This window comes from Schistocerca serialis, chromosome 12 (assembly GCF_023864345.2).
Source record: "Schistocerca serialis cubense isolate TAMUIC-IGC-003099 chromosome 12, iqSchSeri2.2, whole genome shotgun sequence".
NCBI classification, from domain to species: domain Eukaryota; kingdom Metazoa; phylum Arthropoda; class Insecta; order Orthoptera; family Acrididae; genus Schistocerca; species Schistocerca serialis.
The window spans coordinates 178,353,090-178,372,793 of NC_064649.1; the positions used below are offsets into that span (position 1 = coordinate 178,353,090).

General features: G+C 37.1%; 1 long non-coding RNA gene across 1 annotated transcript; it reads left to right on the forward strand.

Annotated features, from left to right (window-relative positions):
• The first annotated feature begins 889 nt into the window (after positions 1-889).
• On the forward strand, positions 890-19,070 carry LOC126428327 (uncharacterized). Its single transcript, XR_007576818.1, has 3 exons — positions 890-1,226; positions 3,335-3,408; positions 19,011-19,070. It is a non-coding gene; the product is annotated as an uncharacterized LOC126428327 (long non-coding RNA).
• The last annotated feature ends 634 nt before the right edge of the window (positions 19,071-19,704 follow it).

Sequence of the window (19,704 nt, forward strand, 5' to 3'; positions counted from 1 at the left end):
GCGTCTATCGGAAATCACCAATTTGGATAGGGGTTAAATTGTAAATACTTTTGTTGGTGTCCTTAAAGTTGACGGACCTGGAGAAATGTTTCTCCTAAGGGTGTGAAGCTCTCAGCAGAATAAACAGCTTGACAACCGCCTTTGCGTTTGACAACTCAATGAAGCTACTGTCACTAGTTGGTGTGAATAGAGACGAATAAATGGTGCTTCATACATGGCTGTAGCAGCCTACAGACTTCAGAGTCTCTATCCCAGTGTGGCACACATCACTTGCCTTGCACACGCATTGTACAGAGCTGTAGAAGAGGTGAAATTAAATTGCACTGATGTAAGCCAACCGATCTCCTCTAGCAAGAAAATCTATGTGAAAGCTCCACTAAGAGTACAAAAATTAAAGAACAGGGAGCTTCCCTCCATTTCCCCCTCAGCTTGTACTTACACAATGAGGTTCTTGGGTTAATGTTGTTGAGTATTACTGTACCTATTACACCAAAACAGGACGATCTTTTCTGAGCCTGATAGTGATTAATAAAGTGCTATCAGAACTGCCAAAGAGTTCTTTACAGATACGTTGTCTCTAAACTTGACATACATCAACGCGCTGTGTCATCCGAACAAGACACAGGTGCAAAGATGCGAGCTGGTGCCAGTGCCATAGAGACTCTCCACTTGCGCGAGTTCCACCTGCGCCACGTCGGCGCTGAGCATGGAGGTAAGAATAGAGGGAGACGCCGTGATGTCACAGCTGTGAAGCTATGTGAAGCCGAGGGTAGCCATCTCAATCCGACCAAAACATTGCTGCTGTAAGCTTGTGTGCATAGGCTTGTCGCTCACTTTTGGAAGGATTTTGCGCTATTATGTGACTTGTGTGGTGTTCGGATGTACGAATCTTTCTGATTGTGATGCGAAATCGAAGGGAATAACATTTCATGTGTAAGTTGTCTCGTTAAGTGTGATTTTACAACTTCATTGTGAATGAACGTGTGCTACATCGGTACTTGTACTATAGCGTGTTTTTCTCCTGTAGATTTCCTAAAAATGAAAGTCGGAAAGCTCTGTGGGAGAATGCCGTGAGGAGGAAGAATTGGTGTGCGTCTAAATGGAGCACTATATGTTCTCAGCATTTCCGAGAAGAGGACATAGACTGAACTTCCGTTTCAACAGTAAGGCTCCGAGAAAATGCTGTACCATCAGTTTTCCCTACACACCCAAAACATTTGCAAAAGGTATGTTAATTCAAAGAATTAAATTCTTAGTTTTCAAGTTCACGTTTCAGTATAATACGTACGTATCGTCGATAATCGAAGTGTTGAGTAACTCACTTTGTCTTCATCATGTACCAAATTAAAAGCTAACACTACATTAACTGGCCTAAACAGGACACTGTTTAGATTTGCCATTCTATGTACCACATTTCAGTAAATGTTGGTGGTAATGAAGAGTGTTTCCCAGTAGTGTAACGTAACTGAAATGTCCCAGCATGTATTACAAACAAGATGTATTTATGGGTCTTTGGAGGGAGGGTATAGCTAACTTAGTTTTCAGTTTCTATTATTCAGTTTGTGATACACGTTTATTACTGAATTAACAACATTGTATCGTTTACATTGAAGGCTAGCTGTTCGTAATATTACATTAAAAACTATTTTTAATCAGAAGAAATGTGGAATTTCACCTTTACGAGATTTTATTTCAAACAAAAACTTTGAAACAACCAATCTCATGACGTTACATGTGTATATGGTGCAATTAGCAACTGTAATACACGCAGCGCTATAGCACACTGACAATGTTTTGGTCAGAGTGTCATGGCAGCGAGCCACGCCCCCATGGCTTCAAAACGTAGTACGGCTGGGATTCGTAGCGCCATCTCCCCTTATTCTTACCTCCATGGCGCTGAGGGTAAAGATATCGACCTCGCCTCAGCCACTTGCTGACCGATTACAGTCCGCCAATGACCAGACGACAACGGAAAGAAGCCTGCTCGGACGATAGAAGAGCAGCTCTCGCCCACTTGTTTATAGATCATCGTCCAGAGCTGACTTGGACAGGGAACTTCATTTAGTGAACTCTTAAAAGTGAACAGACAGTTCTTGTAAAAATTTCATTTGCTATGTACTGTGAAGTTTACCTTCAATCATTTGCACTTAGCCATTGAGGGCCTCTTTTGTCTTATATTACATGCAGTATTGCAGACTTAATCATTCAACAAGTCACAAAGACAAGTAAACCTTTTTAATTCATTTGTGTGACTTTGTTGCTAATTTGTTGGAGTGTTGTTGAATCTTCATTCACCTATCCTGTCACCTGACCCTGGGGCGCAGTTGTGTAATAATGCCAGGGACAAATTGTCTTAGCGGTGTACTGCACCAGAAGCCATTCCACAAACTCTCAAACCCGGCCTACCGTAACACGGTGGCAACTCGGCCTCCACAGCAGTATCGATGGGCCCTTTACAAAACTGGTGACGTGAGTTTACAAAACAACGCCAACTTTCCAGTGGTATCAAAAGGCATCACATGACTGTAAGCTGATGGTACTCAACTGTGTGATGCCCTGTCTATTGTGCAACACAAGCAAAGTGAGTTGCATTGAGCTCGTGTTCATCTGATCAGTAAAGTGAACAACAAACTGCAAGGTGTTCTCCAGTCAATCAGCATATTAGTACTTACATTACTGTTCACACAACAATTTGACACTCGGCACGGTGGCTGATGGGAGCGACAGCTGCTGGAGATACCTTCACATCAGCCACCTTCACATCAGCCACCACACTAAGTGTCAACCTAGTTTCTGATGATGTTGTTTACATTACTAGAATGAATTGTCTATGCCTCGTTACTTCCTTGATTATTTCTCCTATTATTATTCCACATCCTTACTTCACAATACTTCGTATTACTTTTTCGTTAAAATGTGTGTGGATACCTTTCTCTTCATTATTGTCTGGTTGGCAGTTGTCACCTTGTGCGTAGTCTCCTCATTCTTTGTTCAGTATATCAATACCTTTGATAAATGTCAATAAACAGTTTGCCGTCATCTGCTAAAATATTATATATCTTTCTTGACATAGTAAGGTATCCTCTGCACCAACACTTTAATTACAGGCTGTCCTCTATAGGATTGTCCACGTATTTTGAGCTTTTTAGCTACCACTCAATATACAGGGTGTCCCAGCTTTTTAGCTACCACTCAATATACAGGGTGTCCCAAAATAATGTATACGCTCTTTGAAACAGAGAATATCGTTAATTAAAGGAGACAGAAATACAATTTTTATGGGTAATAATTAAGAAGGCGGTGAAAAACATAACAATGATTTCTTCTGTTTCAGGATTGTCAGCGAACATGGCGTTATCGTTTGAACAAAGGAAATGGATGCTAAAGTGTTACTGGAAAACAGAGAATGTGAGTGTTGTATGCTGACATGTTGTTGTTGTTGTTGTTTTCAGTCCTGAGACTAGTTGATGCAGCTCTCCATGCTACTCTATCATGTGCAAGCTTCTTCATCTCCCAGTACCTACTGCAACCTACATCCTTCTGAATCTGCTTAACGTATTCATTTCTTGGTCTCCCTCTACGATTTTTACCCTCCACACTGCCCTCCAATGCTAAATTTGTGATCCCTTCATGCCTCAAAACATGTCCTACCAACCGATCCCTTCTTCTAGTCAAGTTGTGCCACAAACTTCTCTTCTCCCCAATCCTATTCAATACCTCCTCATTAGTTACGTGATCTACCCACCTTATCTTTAGCATTCTTCTGTAGCACCACATCTCGAAAGCTTCTATTCTCTTCTTGTCCAAACTAGTTATTGTCCATGTTTCACTTCCATACATGGCTATAGTCCATACAAATACTTTCAGAAACGACTTCCTGACACTTAAATCTATACTCGACGTTAACAAATTTCTCTTCTTCAGAAACGATTTCCTTGCCATTGCCAGTCTACATTTTATATCCTCTCTACTTCGGCCATCATCAGTTATTTTACTCCCCAAATAGCAAAACTCCTTTACTACTTTAAGTGTCTTATTTCCTAATCTAATTCCCTCAGCATCACCCGATTTAATTTGACTACATTCCATTATCCTCGTTTTGCTTTTGTTGATGTTCATCTTATATCCTCCTTTCAAGACACTGTCCATTCTGTTCAACTGCTCTTCCAAGTCCTTTGCTGTCTCTGACAGAATTACAATGTCATCGGCGAACCTCAAAGTTTTTACTTCTTCTCCATGAATTTTAATACCTTCCCCGAATTTTTCTTTTGTTTCCTTTACTGCTTGCTCAATATACAGATTGAATAACATTGGGGAGAGGCTACAACCCTGTCTCACTCCTTTCCCAACCACTGCTTCCCTTTCATGCCCCTCGACTCTTATAACTGCCATCTGGTTTCTGTACAAATTGTAAATAGCCCTTCGCTCCCTGTATTTTACCCCTGCCACCTTCAGAATTTGAAAGAGAGTATTCCAGTTAACATTGTCAAAAGCCTTCTCTAAGTCTACAAATGCTAGAAATGTAGGTTTGCCTTTTCTTAATCTTTCTTCTAAGATAAGTCGTAAGGTTAGTATTGCCTCGCGTGTTCCAACGTTTCTACGGAATCCAAACTGATCTTCCCCGAGGTCTGCTTCTACCAGTTTTTCCATTCGTCTGTAAAGAATTCGCGTTAGTATTTTGCAGCTGTGGCTTATTAAACTGATAGTTCGGTAATTTTCACATCTGTCAACACCTGCTTTCTTTGGGATTGGAATTATTATATTCTTCTTCAAGTCTGAGGGTATTTCGCCTGTCTCATACATCTTGCTCACCAGATGGTAGAGTTTTGTCAGGACTGGCTCTCCCAAGGTTGTCAGTAGTTCTAATGGAATGTTGTCTACACCGGGGTCCTTGTTTCAAATCAGGTCTTTCAGTGCTCTGTCAAACTCTTCACGCAATATCATATCTCCCATTTCATCTTCATGTACATCCTCTTCCATTTCCATAGTATTGTCCTCAAGTACATAGCCCTTGTATAAACCCTCTATATACTCCTTCCACCTTTCTGCCTTCCATTCTTTGCTTAGAACTGGATTGCCATCTGAGCTCTTGATATTCATACAAGTGGTTCTCTTCTCTCCAAAGGTCTCTTGAATTTTCTTGTAGGCAGTATCTATCTTACCCCTAGTGAGACAAGCCTCTACATCCTTACATTTGTCCTCTAGCCATCCCTGCTTCGCCATTTTGCACTTCCTGTCGATCTCATTTTTGAGACGTTTGTATTCCTTTTTGCCTGCTTCATTTACTGCATTTTTATATTTTCTCCTTTCATCAATTAAATTCAATATTTCTTCTGTTACCCAAGGATTTCTATTAGCCCTCGTCTTTTTACCTACTTGATCGTCTGCTGCCTTCACTACTTCATCCCTCAGAGCTACCCATTCTTCTTCTACTGTACTTCTTTCCCCCATTCCTGTCAATTGTTCCCTTATGCTCTGAAACTCTCTACAACCTGTGGTTCTTTCAGTTTATCCAGGTCCCATCTCCTTAAATTCCCACCTGTTTGCAGTTTCTTCAGTTTCAATCTGCAGTTCATAACCAATAGATTGTGGTCAGAATCCACATCTGCCCCTGGAAATGTCTTACAATTTAAAACCTGGTTCCTAAATCTCTGTCTTACCATTATATAATCTATCTGATACCTTTTAGTATCTCCGCGATTTTTTCAGGTATACAACCTTCTTTTATGATTCTTGAACCAAGTGTTGGCTATGATTAAGTCGTGCTCTGTGCAAAATTCTACAAGGCGGCTTCCTCTTTCATTTCTTCCCCCCAATCCATATTCACCTACTATGTTTCCTTCTCTCCCTTTTCCTACTGACGAATTCCAGTCACCCATGACTATTAAATTTTCGTTTCCCTTCACTACCTGAATAATTTCTTTTATCTCGTCATACGTTTCATCTATTTCTTCATCATCTGCAGAGCTAGTTGGCGTATAAACTTCTACTACTGTAGTAGGCATGGGCTTTGTGTCTATCTTGGCGACAATAATGCGTTCACTATGCTGTTTGTAGTAGCTAATTTGCATTCCTATTTTTTTATTCATTATTAAACCTACTCCTGCATTACCCCTATTTGATTTTGCATTTATAACCCTGTCCAAAAGTCTTGTTCCTCCTGCCACCGAACTTCACTAATTCCCACTATATCTAACTTTAATCTATCCATTTCCCTTTTTAAATTTTCTAACCTGCCTGCCCGATTAAGGGATTTGACATTCCACGCTCCGATCCGTAGAACGCCAGTTTTCTTTCTCCTGATAACGACGTCCTCTTGAGTAGTCCCCGCCTGGAGATCTGAATGGGGGACTATTTTACCTCTGGAATATTTTACCCAAGAGGACGCCATCATCATTTAATCATACAGTAAACCTGCATGTTCTCGGGAAAAATTGGAGACATTGGGGAGCTGAATTTGGAATACCACCACCAACAAGAGTAACAATTCTAATAATCAGAGATAAGTTTGAAATCGAAGAAACAGTGCACAATGAGAAGAAGAGACATAGCGGACGAAAGAGAAGTTCAACAGACAACGAGGGTTTTGATGCAGTAATCCAGGCATACACACGATCCCCGAAGAAATATGTGAGGCAATGCTCTCATGGGACTGGGATCTGCAGAAGCAGGGGTCATACAATTTTGCCATCTCAGAACTTTAAGCCTTACATTCCAAGACTTCTCCATGCTCTTAACGAGGATGATCCTGATAGGCGAAGCGAATTTTGTGAGTGGCACATTAACAGATGTGAAGAAGAGCAATGTTTCCAAGATCGAATTATTTGGTCAGATGAAGCGACGTTTGAACTTGATGGAGCAATTAACAACCATAATTGCGTGTACTGGGCCAGGGAGAATCCATATGTAGCTGAGCAAAGGCATGTTAATCTACTAGGAGTAACAGTCTGGTGTGGTCTGTCTTCTAGAGGGTTAATCAGGCCGTACTTCTTCAACAACACTGTCATGGGTGACTCGTACTTGGAAATGTTGTAAATGATAACTCCTGGTCTTAGCGTTGTGTCTGGAATGGAAGATTATTACTTTCAACAGGATGGGGTGCCACCTCACTTTCACCTGGATGTGAAGGCATTTCTCAATCATACATTCCGTACCAGATGGATAGGACGAAGATGGAGTGTGGAGTATCCCGCTCAATCTCCAGATTTAACTCCTCTAGACTTCTTTCTTTGGGGTACTCTCAAGAATACAGTTTACACTGTGAGACCACACACACTGGATGACCTTAGAGAGCAAATTAAACAAGTCTGTCCTGCTATTCCATTGGAAACAATAACATTGGCATGTCGCTCAGTTGTTAGTCTTTGTCGACAGTGTATTGCGATGAACAGACACCACTTTGAACATTTACCATCTTAAGTCGGGCCATGAGGCACCTAGTACCACTAAAATTGTATTTCTAACCCCTTTCATTAAAGAGATGTTCAGTTTCAAAGAATGTATACATTATTTTGGGACATTCTGTATTTCTTATAACTACCAGGATGCCAACTATTACTATAATATTTTGGGCCAAATAACTCTAGCATTAACTTTTCCTGTGTGCTGGACAACCAGTACTTCTTAAACATTTCCTGAAAATCATTCCAAGAAGGGAATTCTGCGAATGACCAGTTCCTCATTTAGCATCATCCTCTTCCAAATAACTCGGGGAAAAATCAGTTTTTTGGATTCATCACAACACTTAAGCAGGGACTTATAAAATATCTTTAAAAACATATAGAATGTATATCTGCCTCTGGGTTTAACTTAATACCTCCAGTTTCAATATTTGCATAAGTAGTATCCAATTTATTATTAAAGTCAGATTTTAATTCTGCAAAAACCTTGAATAGCTCTTCCATCTCATATTGGCATATGGTAAAACCATAACGAGTTTGCACCTAATATTCTACTGCTGCTAACTTGAGGCTAAACAAGTGCTGTATCGTTATAAGAGGCACAGAGGAAAGCTAGTGTGCAGGGCTTTACTCCAATTCACTACTACCAATGTCACATCATCATAACATCTGTGCTTAACATACAAAGGATTACACCATAATATAATTGTGATATTAAATCTAAATTAAATGCTCCAAACTTCATCAGTGTAGGCTTAAGTATATTATTTTTAACATTTTAAGGTCTCAGAATGATCAAATGAATATGAAGGGCTTATTTCAATAGTCATACAAGTCCATTTTTGTTCATTCTGAGATACAGAGTCCTAAAATTAAATGAGCGCTGAAAAATCTGCAGTTGAGATACCAGAAATATTCAATTATACTATTGAAATAAGCCCTTCATATGTCAGGCAAAATATACGACCTTAAGAAAAAATAGTGGCACTAAATAATAGAACTAGAGAGCTTAAAACTGGTCATAATATACAAATGCACATCATGTACATCACAATCAAAAGTTATTTGGGTTTTTATGAAAAATTAAAGGTTCTAAATACTAGACTTAGAAACATCCTCAGTAAGATGTAAACATCTTCTATATGTAGCACCAATAAGTTACCTCTTTTGGTTTTCAAATTATTTACTAAAAACCAAATTTGAAATGAAGTCCTTACTCATAATTGATTATCATTTGTATTTGTAATAGAAAGTTGTACCTACAGTACGCGATTGCAATAGTGCAGTAATACAGCTATAGCAAGTTTCGAGACAGTTCATAAATAACTATGAGAACAAGGAATCTTAAAAAGGCCGTTCAGAGATCTTGTTCTACTGTCGATTCCGCTTTAAAAAATTGTAGCTAGCTAAAACATTTTAATAACTAAACCAAACTTAATTCTATTTATATACAAATTGAGAAGATTACAAATTGTTAAACAATTATTATTAATTAATACGTGTCCGAGAAATGGGCCTTTTAGATTCTGACCCTGTTCCTAGGACGACTGATAGCAGATGTTCCGTTTGGTGGTCCACTGTGGCCATATATAAATATGGCCAGAGAGGCAGTTAGGAGAGACACTTTGAACCAGGATATCAATATGTTCATGTCAGTCAAATGCCTGCTTGCCTGGTGTCTTGGACGACGTCAGAGCTTGGCAGAGTTGAATGCGATTTTCCATAAAAGCTGGAAGTGAACCTGTGAAGATATTCCACTGTCCTGGTTCCCTTAAATTTCACAGAAGTAACTGTGTGTCGCCCACAATGCTGACAAAACCACGTGGCAAGTGAGGAAATTATTTTTCCGCTATATTGGCAAGGAAGTAACTTTTGGTGATTAGAAATCAGGATGATATACCATTTTACTTGGAAGTTCCCACAGTGGTCATCTCTGCACTGTTAATAGTGCTGTTTCTGAAACGATTATTATTATTTATTTCCTTCACTTTCTCAGACGTTAAGTCCGGTTAAAAATGGAGTGACGCGGACCTTGATCAAGCGTCACTTCCTTTTAACTGTACGGTATGTGTTATATTGCATTTAGGAACTTTCGGGTAATCGAACATGTATCAATAATTACGGATTTCTGTATTTGTATATATATGTTTGGATGTAGCTGTATTGCATTGATGTACTGGTGGATATTGTGTGGTATGTCTCCTGTAGTTGATAGTATAATTGGTATGATGTCAACTTTATCCTGATGCCACATGTCTTTGACTTCCTCAGCCAGTTGGATGTATTTTTCAATTTTTTCTCCTGTTTTCTTTTGTATATTTGTTGTATTGGGTATGGATATTTCGATTAGTTGTGTTAATTTCTTCTTTTTATTGGTGAGTATGATGTCAGGTTTGTTATGTGACGTTGTTTTATCTGTTATAATGGTTCTGTTCCAGTATAATTTGTATTCATCATTCTCCAGTACATTTTGTGGTGTATACTTGTATGTAGGAACGTGTTGTTTTAAAAGTTTATGTTGTAATGCAAGCTGTTGATGTATTATTTTTGCGACATTGTCATGTCTTCTGGGGTATTCTTTATTTGCTAGTATTGTACATCCGCTTGTGATGTGATCTACTGTTTCTATTTGTTGTTTACAAAGTCTGCATTTATCCGTTGTGGTATTGGGATCTTTAATAATATGCTTGCTGTAATACCTGGTGTTTATTGTTTGATCCTGTATTGCAATCATGAATCCTTCTGTCTCACTGTATATATATTGCCTTTTCTTAGCTATGTGTTGGATGCGTCTTGATCGATGTGTGGCTGTGTTAGATGATACGGGTGCTTGCCATGATGTGTTTTCTTTTTCCAATTTACTTTCTTCGTATCTGTTGATGTTATGTGATCTAAAGGGTTGTAGAAGTGGTTATGAAATTGCAGTGGTGTAGCCGATGTATTTATATGAGTGATTGCCTTGTGTATTTTGCTAGTTTCTGCTCGTTCTAGGAAGAAATTTCTTAAATTGTCTACCTGTCCATAATGTAGGTTTTTTATGTCGATAAATCCCCTTCCTCCTTCCTTTCTGCTTAATGTGAATCTTTCTGTTGCTGAATGTATGTGATGTATTCTATATTTGTGGCATTGTGATCGTGTAAGTGTATTGAGTGCTTCTAGGCCTGTGTTACTCCATTTCACTACTCCAAATGAGTAGGTCAATATTGGTATGGCATAAGTATTTATAGCTTTTGTCTTGTTTCTTGCTGTCAATTCTGTTTTCAGTATTTTTGTTAGTCTTTGTCTATATTTTTCTTTTAGTTCTTCTTTAATATTTGTATTATCTATTCCTATTTTTTGTCTGTATCCTAGATATTTATAGGCATCCGTTTTTTCCATCGCTTCTATGCAGTCGCTGTGGTTATCCAATATGTAATCTTCTTGTTTAGTGTGTTTTCCCTTGACTATGCTATTTTTCTTACATTTGTCTGTTCCAAAAGTCATACTTATATCATTGCTGAATCCTTCTGTTATCTTTAGTAATTGGTTGAGTTGTTGATTTGTTGCTGCCAGTAGTTTTAGATCATCCATGTATAGCAAATGTGTGATTTTGTGTGGGTATGTTCCAGTAATATTGTATCCATAATTTGTATTATTTAGCATGTTGGATAGTGGGTTTAGAGCAAGGCAGAACCAGAAAGGACTTAATGAGTCTCCTTGGTATATTCCACGCTTAATCTGTATTGGCTGTGATGTGATATTATTTGAATTTGTTTGGATATTAAGTGTGATTTTCCAATTTTTCATTACCATGTTTAGGAACTGTATCAATTTAGGATCTACTTTGTATATTTCCAATATTTGTAGTAACCATGAATGGGGTACACTATCAAAAGCTTTTTGGTAATCAATGTATGCGTAGTGTAGCGACCTTTGTTTAGTTTTAGCTTGATATGTCACCTCTGCATCTATTATCAGTTGCTCTTTACATCCTCGTGCTCCTTTGCAACAGCCTTTTTGTTCATTAATAATTTTGTTCTGTGTTGTATGTGTCATTAATTTCTGTTTAATGACTGAAGTTAATATTTTGTATATTGTTGGTAGGCATGTTATGGGGCGATATTTAGCTGGGTTCGCTGTGTCTGCTTGATCTTTAGGTTTCAGATATGTTATTCCGTGTGTAACTGTATCAGGGAATGTGTATGAGTCTGCAATGTAACTGTTAAATAATTGAGTTAGATGTGAATGTGTTGAGGTGAACTTCTTTAACCAGAAATTTGCTATTTTATTATTTCCAGGGGCTTTCCAATTGTGAGTAGAATTAATTGCTTGTGTGACTTCATGTTGCAAAATTATCACTTCAGGCATTTGTGGTATCATCTTGTATGTGTCTGTTTCTGCTTGTATCCATCATGCATGCCTGTTATGTTGTACCGGGTTTGACCATATGTTGCTCCAGAAGTGTTCCATGTCTGTTATGTTTGGTGGATTGTTTATTTTAATGTGTGTGTTATCTATTGTCTGGTAAAATTTCTTTTGGTTCGTGTTGAATGTTTGGTTTTGTTTCCTTCTATTTTCACTTTTTTTGTATCTTCTGAGTCGTTTGGCTAATGCTTGTAATTTCTGCTTCTTTTCGTCTAATTGCTCTGTCGCTTCTTGTTGTGAGATTTTACCTAACCTTTTTCATTTTTTTTTCCGAGATTTCATTTCTTATAAATTGTGTTAGCTGTCCGATGTCTTTTCTCAGTTTTTCTATTTTGATCTGCAGCCTGTGTTGCCATGCTGGTTTTGTGGGTTTCTTCTGTGTGTTGGTTGGTTCTGATCTCTGCCTAGTGTGTATATTTAGTGTAGTGAGTGCTCCTATATAAACCAGTAGTTGTAACTCTTCCATAGTTATGTTTTCATTTATTTTGTTGTGTATGATTGTGTTGATAGTTTTTATTGTTGTTTCGACTTGTGGGTTATTTGGTGATCTATGCAAGAATGGTCTAATGTCTGTATTTGTGTCTTTGTATTCTATATATGTTAGCTGAAATTTTTCTTCTATATCTAACATCTGTGTCACTTCGTGTTCTATTTGTGCTTGTTCTGGTGGCTGTCTTAAGATTTCGTTTTCCTGATTTTTTAATTGGTGCGTGTTGTTCTTTGTTTGTTTGCTCTGGGATGTTTGAGTCCATTACTGTATTTTCTTCTTCTTCTGATTGCACATTATTTTGTTCCAGTATTTGTTGTACTTGTTGTTTGATGTTTTCTAATTCTGACTGGGGTATCCTGTTATTTTTTATTATTACACGGATCTGATCAGCTAGTCGTTGTTCTGTTAAAAATTTTAATTCTGGGTATCCGGTAATAAATGTTGTGTATGCTTGTGATCTGTATCCAGTTGTGTTGGTTCCTAGGTTTGTTGCTTGGTAATAACAGAACATGAGGTGTCGATTAACTTCATCTGACCATCTCATCCTCTGTCTTTGTTTTCCTTCTAGGGTGGTTGCAGGAAGCATATCCTGCAAAACACCTCTATTTGGATTTAAATCATTTTCTAGTTGGCTAGCAGTGTCGTTACCATTATTATTATTATTATTATTATTATTATTATCAGGGATATTATTATATTTTGTACATGTGAACTTTTACAGAATATAGCAATCAGTTAAAACTCAAAAGTTTTACTAATAGCCGTAGTTCCTGATCCTGCTGAGTAAACAGCAAAGAGGCATATTTTCTTTCAGTGAGCATAAAGAGGAATCTGGACTTGCAGACTGGAAATTATGCTCAGTATGTTCTCCACTACTTTCTGCCAGACTGCAAAAGTAGTTTCCAGGCTCTTGTAAATATCAAAGGAAGGTGTAAAGCATGCACACAAAATTTAAGTGCTTAGTCATAACTACATAACAAAAGAAATGACCATTTGAATATTTACCCGCGACCCCATGAACTGTCAAGCTGGTGTATATATATTTCGTTCAACGTCTCTGTTTTTGGATGTAGACACTTTTAAATTATTTCACAGTAGGTACTACTGTCACAAAAAAGTAATATGAATTAAGTACAGCTCACCACAGTTGCTGTGCAGCATGGTGTGTAGCGGACACTGATGGCGAGCTGGATCACTGTGCCAGGTGGACTCCATTGCTTCTCAATTCTATGACATAGTTGTGGAACCAATGAAACAGTTTTAATCCTTAGAAATTGTGATTGACGATCTTCCCACTCATTCTTCAACAGCAGAGTTAATGGCTTTAATAATTACTCATCAACCAAGCAGGTATTCCAAAGTTTCTTTATTGAATTGCTGGTAATGGCTCGTGTGCTACTGTAATCTCAACTATTGGTCACATAGTTAAGAACAACAACAACAATATTTTTCGATGAAACCCCCTTCATAATCGTTATTTTTTCCTGGGTTTCTGTTTATTTTTCTTATTCAGATTTACAGCACAGAAGTAGTCTGGGCTCTTCAATGAGTTGTCAGGATGAAGTGTTTTCCCTTTTGTGAGACAGTATGTTTAGATTATGGCCATTATTTCAATTTCTGATCTACTTCTTTATTGAGTGTTCTGACAATCATGTAATTCTTCTTTAATGTGGACTAATTCCCCACTGCACCTCCTCAGGTGATGGAAGCTGTAAACTTTGTTAATTAATTATTAATTAAGATCAACCTCTACACAATTCTCATATTCTTCTAGTTTAAGATAGACCTTCTCTTTCAGCCACTTTAGTGAGACCTGTGGTACCTATGAAGGTAATATACTAAAACGTCTTGTAACTAGACACTTGTAACTACACTGCGTTTTCTCTAGTTGTTTATGTATCTGTTTTTAATATTTGATAAGTATTATGTTTGTGCACAAGCTGCCTTAGGCTATACTGGTGGTGGTTTTCTTTTAAAGCAAGGGACAACTGTGTATGAAGAGACATGTAACTATTAATACAATTTACTGTTTGGAATAAGGCCCACAAGATGTTTCAGTTATGGAAACAGCTAATGCTCTACTTCTGCTACATTTTTTTTTCTCCAGGAGAATCACCCCACCCAACAAAACCAAATCTTATATAAAAGTGAAAGAATGCACAATATGAACAAAGGTACTGTTTTTCAGAAAGACATTTATGTAGTTTACGCAACAGATAAAATCTGCATCCATATACATGCCAAGTAGTTTTCCAGATATTCATTGGCATTAAACCAAGTATTTGATAACTTGAAGGACTCACCGTTTTGTAGTTTCAGTTTGTTCACATCTTTTCCAGAATTTGCAGTCATTGTGTCATCTGCATCATGTACATATATACATGACAAATTACTCTGAAGATCATTAACAAACATTGCAAATGACAGTGACTGAAGAATTGATCCTTAGGCAAAGGTTCCAAGTCGTGGATGCCATAATGCCTTGGTATCTCCAGTTTACTAAATCAAATACATTACTCAGATCAGCTAGAGTGCCTTCAGTAGATGTTTTTGATTCAAAAGAAGCTTGCACGAAAGAAATAACATTTTCACATCTTTGAATATGAACCATTGGGGCCTGAAACCACACTGAGACCTAGTGAATTATAAACAGTGTGTATAAAAACAATCATCTGATTTCGCACATCAACATTTCTGAAACTAAAAATAAAATATACAATGAACTTTGTTTTTTGATGAATGGGATACTCAAAAAGTTTTTTCGACTTAAAAGGTCATATTTTCTTATTAAAGTTGGGTATGGAAGTGAACATCTTGTAGCAATCACTTGGGAACATCCAGTATGCTAATGAGGAAGTTATCTGCTTGAGACAGCATTCATTTTAAAATCATTTTTGAATGAGTAACATCAATTTTGAAATCTTTTTTGAGCTATATTTGTGGCTCTGTAGCAAGATCTAGTACACGTATGCAAGCTGTCATGCCACCTCACATTAAATTAGAAGTAACACTGAAACATCTGGCAAACTGATGTCACTGCAATATTTGTATATGTTTGTTTCACTGGTGCAGCACTTATTTTGTAATCAGAATTTATAAAGCTGTGGAGAAAAGTAATCACTCAGTAACAGCGCCAATATGAACACTGTCATATTTGCATAGGATTTTAATGATGGACAAGAGTAGTTTTAATTCTCTAAAGTTAAAAATAAACTTCTATTTCACCATAATACTTACACTCAATGACTAAAGCAAGACCTTATTATCACTATACTGAAATAAAAAATACCTTTACAGTATTGAGTGTTCTGCTGTAATATGAACTTCGACAAGTCCATTCTGCCAGTAACGATACTGTTTAATCATTTCGTCGCTTTGAAAGATGATATGTTACTCTGATACAAATAAATGATTATAAAGAGTTGTTGAATGTTAAAAAGATGTCCCTGTCACATAGTTTAAGAATATTTTGTCACTTTAGAAGGTATTCATTTACTTAGTTGAAGAGCAAGCACATTATTTTGGTATGACGCTAACTTTTCACGTAAATAAACAAACGATTCTAGATCTGTGCTGTTGAATGAATCAGAGTAGAATGAGAGCAGATCCACTAATCATAGTTGCTGAAACTTGCGGATGATGGTGGAGGAGGTAGAACGCCACTTAACTTTCAAAAGTTAGGTGTAAGTTGGTATAACAACATGCAAATTGCATGTTTCCACACGTATGTTGAATTATGGGAGTGGTAGCAGGGGATCTACTTGTAAGAAATTCATGCCAGTAGAAACCCAGCTTTAGAGCCAGGTATGGACTTCTGATTACCAAGGGCAGGGGAACTGGCCTTTGTAGCATTGTGACAACAAAATGAAAGATTAAATTTGTGTTAAGTAACATTAACATCATAGATAGCTTTTTCACACTTTCTGCTTCTACCTAATTTTATGTTAATGATAATCCAAGGAGATGGGATAGAGACCATGATGTGGAATATGAACTAGAAATAATTAAAAATACAGAAACATTATAATTAAAGTTCAACTTTCAAACCACTATAGAAATAACACCACTGGTCAGAATAACTTCAAATTGATATGGAATATTATCGGAGAAGGGGGAAAACGTATGGCAGAAGAAAAACAAATAGTTACAAAATGTAGCAAAAGAGGGCGCTGTAAGCATCATGATTTAATAGTGATCGACTAAAAATGAAGGATGAATCATACAACGATACCTAAGGTGTATGTTTGACTTTAAACAAACTGTACTACTCAGTGTGCATGGGTGTACAGTTTTGATACTGTTAGTTAAGTAAGCCCATCCACCATGGCAAGGTCATATCACATAAGATGGGAAAAATCGATTTTTAATGTCCTGAGGTCAAAACCGCATAAAAAGCATCACTCACATTGGTTTTTAATTGTTCTGAGGCATAAAACCACATAAAAAGTATCAGTCACATCGTTTTTTTAACTGTCCTGAAGCCAAAAACCGCATAAAAAGGATCAATCACATCGGTTTTTAATTGTCCAGAAGCAAAAAAGCACGTAAAAAGCATCAATAAAAATCAAATCGTATTATTAATTTCCATGTTACTGGCGCAAAACTTGTGCAGTATGCTGTCCACCGTTTTCCACAACACTATGCCTATTCACACACAGTTCAGAAAACATCATTCCTGTGAAACACAACTAGCTCTTTATTCACCTGAGCAGCAATGTAGCAGGGCATGTATACACACCCACAGCAGCAAAAGGCAAGATGATGATAATCTGCATAACTTGTCATGAAAAAGACACTTCCACTTTCACATGGATGCTGGTTGTCATCTAACTTGGGAACACCCAGCTTATGGTGTGCATGTAGATATACTGCTGCCATGATGTAATATCATCTGCAAACTCAGACAGAGAAAATACAGTAGCCTTGGTCTGTCTCTTTATGTTTTAATTGTTGTTGACAATGATGATGATTTGATGAAGATGATGGTATCTTCAGACTGGCTTGATGTAGCTCTCCACATGGACCACCTTGTGCAAGCCTCTTCATCTTTGCATTACCACTGCAACCTATATCCACTTTAATCTGCTTACTGTATACAAGCCTTGTTCTCCCTCTACAGTTAGTGCATTACATTTTACTGGGTGCATTCTGTTTTCAGACAACAGACAAGGGAATAGTGATAAACGGAGATCACATCTTTTCTTTCTTTATTTATTTTTCTTTCTTTCTTTCTTTATTTTTCTTTCTTTCTTTCTTTATATTTTTCTTTTTTTTTATGGTTGATGCAGCTGCTGTGGATCTCTTTTTAAAATTGTATTTTGCCTGATTGATTTCTCAGTCTTTCAAAGCTGATGCTTTAATGTTTTTCAGTGTGCTTAGCTCATCTCTGTTTTGTCTGATGTTCATTGCCACACATACAAATGTATACAGGTTGGAATTCTAAATTAGGGTGTTTTTGCTAAAAATGAGAATGTGTTTGCAGGACATGCTGTAGGGATAAAAGAGTGAGACCTTGTGACTCCGAGAGATTTGTAAAGAAATAAGAACTGTTTCTTCTCATTGACATCGGGGACTTATAACATGGGGGATGTTTATAGGGAACCATTATTGCACTCATTATTTTTGCTCACTTAAGGCTCCAATTGTTTCAAAAAATAATCCTAACTTCACAATCAGCAGCAACAAAAGTTATGAAGTATAAGAAAAAACAAATAGGCCATTGGACCTAGTAGGTAGAATATGGACACCATGATGAAGGCAATCAAGAATTTACAAGACAGAGAGAGAGAGTTTCACGCAATGCTAAGCTTTTTCTTTTTATCGTGATCTTTACATCCTGGCGTATTTGTTTATTTTAATTATTTTAACATCTAGCTTATCAAAATATTTTATCATTATCAGTGAAGACAATGTTGTGTGGTGTGTAAACTCGTGGTTTCCTTCAACATTATGTCCATATCTTACTTACAAGGCCAGATACCTTGTTTGTTTTATGTTACACTTTGTAACTTTTGCAGCTGCTCCTAATTGTCAAATTGGAATTTTCTTGAAACAGTTGGGAGCCTTATACATGAGCAAAAATAATAGCTGTAACAATATAAATCCCCAATGTTACAGAGAAGAAACAGTTCGTATTTGTTTACATAGCTCTGTGTGTCACATGATCCTGCCCTTTTATCACTATTAGCAAGTTCTGTAAATATGGTTTTATTTTCAGCAAATGTATCCTCATTTAAAGCTCCATTCTGTTTAGGCACATCTGCTTCTCTATTATTGTACAAAATTGTGACATATTTCAGAATGAAGATAACAACAACAACAAGAACAACAGCTAAAATATCTAATTGAGAAGTCATAATTTATTCTTCAAACAGTTGGAACCTTATATAAGCAAAAATAATAGATGTTATAATAGTTCCTTATAAATGTGCACCTCGTTATAAATCTCAGATGTTACAGAGAAGAAACAAGTCTTATTTGTTTACGTCTCTCTCTAGGTCATGTGGTCTCACTGTTTTATTACCATAACATCTCCAGTACATGCTTTCATTTTAACCAAAAACATCTTTATTTATAACTCCAATCATTTTAGGCATATTTGCTTCTCATCTATTATCCAACAAGTATAACATGTTCAACAAGTAAGATGTAGTGTAAGTTCACATACTCCATATCATGTAACACAGATATGATAACAGTTGAAATTCTGTTTACAGTACAGAGTTGGAAGGGCACGATATAATGAAATCAATTGCCTATCAATGTATGTGTCAAGGTCTCACTGCAATATTGTGAAGAAAGACAAAGGATTATACGTAATAGATGGTGGGGTAAGTTATGTAAAGTAGAGACTCGAAGTTAAAATAAACTGATTACTTTCTTGTAAACATTTGAGTATGAGTGTTTTATTTAATACACATTTTATTATTTAAACTGCTGCATGTAACTTTAAATGTCATATTGGCTCGAGGAATAGGCTCAAACCCTTTTTAATATGTACTTGCTAGATCTAAACAACAGTATAATATAAGAGAAACCAGTGGAGTGAGGTGTGGCATATAGAAACATGCAGTAGAAAACAGTATTCATATTAGCTTTCGAGCTCTTACACTTTCTCTAGAAAAAGTACACATATTTAGGCACACAGACACCCAACTACATTCCTGCAGTGAGACTGGCTGTTGATTATCGCTTATTGAGAGCAGTTGCCTGTGCAGATGGTGGTGGGGAGGGAGGAGAGAAGAATGCACTAGAACTGAGGGGTTAGTAGGATAGTGTGAAGGAGGTCTTTCGACAGATGACTCAGTGTCTGCACAACAAGACAAAAGAAATTCAGAGGGTAGAGTTTGTAAGAGATAGAGAAAGGAAGTGGGGTTGAAAGGGATGGGAGGAAGGGAGAGGAAGGTAGAG